We start from the raw sequence: 3,037 nt of genomic DNA, 5'->3' as shown, positions 1-3,037 counted from the left end.
CATCACATATCGAAATATTACCGTCAACTGATCGATATGCGAAATGTCTGGCGTCAAATCGATGGAAACACCACAATATTTAGCATCTTTAATTTCTCGCACGATGGTAGATTTCACTTTTTCAGCCAGTAGTAGAATAAACTCGTCGCATATTGTTAATGACAGGTACGATACACTTTCCTTTCCCTTGTTCCCATACACATCAAGATGCTGGGTGAGAAATGGATCGAATTTTGAGACTAGTTCAAGACAACCAAGATCGTTTCCATTGTTAGCACAACCCAGCTGCTCAGTCGTGTCCTGAACGGAAGCCCTCTTTCGGCGAGGAACGCTATTACAGAGACAATTCGCTTCAAGACATTAGTCCAGTAAGCTTCCTCGTGGAGGTACCGCTGTTCAAATGATGTGTGAATCCTGTCTGTCACCTTCATTTCGAGCGACTTTTTGATTGCGAGAATATGGGCAGTCCCACGCTCGTGCGACTCAAGACGTGCAGAGGCATTCTTTCAATCATTGAATCCGATTCGAAAATTACTGTGATGGCTTTCGTGATCATCGCCGTCGGGACAGAGGAGTTTGCACACGTAGCAGTAAAGTTTACCGTTTGATGGAGAAAACAGCATCCAGTCCCTGTTCACCGTTTGTGAGTTTCCGCTGAAAGTGTTCGCGCCGAAAATATCGTGTTTTATCTGGATACACTCGGGCCGTATATGAAAAATCTGCTTTCCTATCTTGGCAGGGAGGATTCTGGATGAAATTATCCACGAGTTCTGCGGAAAGAGTCCATTCAGCAGGATCAGGATTGAGAAACTACGAGCCGCAGCACTGGCTGCAGTTGTTCCAATGCTTCTCTCGTTGCTCGATGCCACGGTATTGGTATCATCAGCTTTCGAAATGTGATGCAGTGTGAGATTACTTGATCCCTCGACATTGACATCAGAAGACTGCATGCGTACATTCCATTTGCTCATCTCGACTCTGGTGAGGTGAAAAAATTTTCAAGATGGATCCAGACAGTCTTTTTTTTTCTGTTTCACGCCTCTTCCTTTTGTTGCGTTTGCAAGTACCACTGTCGTGGTGCCGAATATATCCGTCGGCCATAGTCGAGAACAAAAACGACAAATAAGAGCAAAACGAAGAACTGCAAGCGTCAGGATGCTCTAACTCACAGGAAAGTAAGAGGGTGCCAGTATGTTCATACTCAGCGCGAACGTTACTCCACCCGTCAGCCAGACAATAGTGGCGACGCCTGTGATTGGCTGATTTGTGATGTGATCACATGGTTCCCACGCTCGCTGTCGACGATCACTGTCTGGCCGCGTGCCAGCCGCCTTCACTCACAGTGTGTACAGCCTTCCTGCACATGTCGAGTCACATAATTAAGACTGAAAAAAAAAAGTTGTCGGAAATTTTCGTTGGCCAAATATTTTTTGTAGGCCCGGGCCTCACGGGCCTAGTGGTTAATCTGGCCCTGGTCCTACCCTTCTGGAACAAAATGCAAGGGGTGGTAAGAAAGAGGCTGCATGTGATTGTGGGCAGCCAAATGGGAATGGAAAGATCGATGGTTCAAATTCTATGGAGAGTTGTGATTTCGAAATAAGTTTGGAGCAGGAAGAGAATGACAGAGATGATGAGGTTGACTTTGATGTTACCTCTTCTACCGTGTCAGTTAGTGAGTGTTGTGCCCAAGAGGACGATGGAGACACCATGGTAACAGAAGACGAAATTATTAAATTTTTAAATGAAACCTTCAGGAAAAGGCATGTGAGAATTCGGGATTTTTTCCCGAATATCCATGCCTTTTTAAAAACTGCAAAAAATATGATTGATGAACCTCAGCAAGTTAGGATTTCAGAACCTCAATTCCAGCGGTTGAGGAAGTGTGCCACTAAGGCCGGAAAAGAACTCCAAGAGCAGTAATCGTCGTAGGTTCTAAAAATAAATAAATGAAGGTAGCATCCCTCAACATAAATGGAGCCCGCAGCTGTGTGCGTCGCCTCGAGGTGTTGCAGATGTTTAAGAAAGAGAAAAAAAAAGATATTCTATTGTTACAAGAGACACACACCAACCAACCTTGTGAGGACGAGTGACGCAGGGTTTTTAAAGGTTGCCTTTTTTCTCCAGTGCCTTTGAGGATGCTAAGGCAGGTGTGGCAATTATTGTGCACCCTAGAATCCAACCCTCAGAGATTTCTTGTAGGGTGGTCTGTAAAGGATTCTTAATTGCTGTAGAATTGATAGGTAGCAATCAAAAAAAAATGTATTATTGATGTGTATTGCCCCAGCGACAGAGCTGAAAGGATTCTCTCCCTTCCAAAGTTAGCAGGTTTTTTAAACACTGTTGACTTGACTAGTCTAATTTGTATGGGGGGAGATTATAACTGCACACTCAACCCCTGACTGGACAGGAATACTCCTGAGCCCCATCCACCCAGTGCAATGGTTTTGGCAAAACTTGTACAAAAATTTAAATTTCGGGATGTTTGGCGTCTGCAAAACCCAAACATCCGTCAATATACATGGGTGTGCTGTTCAAAGAACCAGATAACCATGGGCCGACTGGACAGATTCTATGTAAACCAGGGAATGGTGAATCTGGTTCAGAGAACAAGCATAAGTCCATCTGGCTTTTCTGATCATCATATGATTGCAATGGAATATATGTTCCCCTTTAATTGTTGTAATAGTGCATACTGGACTTTCAATGTCAAGTTATTACAAGATGTACAGTTTGAAAATGCCTTCAGACTGGTATGGAAGAAGTTAGAACAACAAAAGTGTTCCTTTCCTAATTCCCAACAGTGGTGGGACTGTACAAAATCCCAAATTCGGATTTTTTTGTCAACAATATTGCTCACACACCACCAGTAATGCATCTGGGTTGATAAGTGCTCTCAAAGAAGATGTACTTAAATATGAGCAAGAAGCTGGAGCATCCAGTAGAAGTGATCACCTTCAGCAGTTGGTGGAAAAAAAGACTTTACTGGCTGAACTAGTCGAGGAGCGTGTGGCTGGAGCAATTGTTCATCTTCGGATGA

This window comes from Eptatretus burgeri, chromosome 5 (genome assembly GCF_056783735.1).
Source record: "Eptatretus burgeri isolate ZD-2024b chromosome 5, Ebu_testis_v1, whole genome shotgun sequence".
NCBI lineage: Eukaryota > Metazoa > Chordata > Myxini > Myxiniformes > Myxinidae > Eptatretus > Eptatretus burgeri.
Note: the sequence above shows the minus strand (reverse complement) of the source record.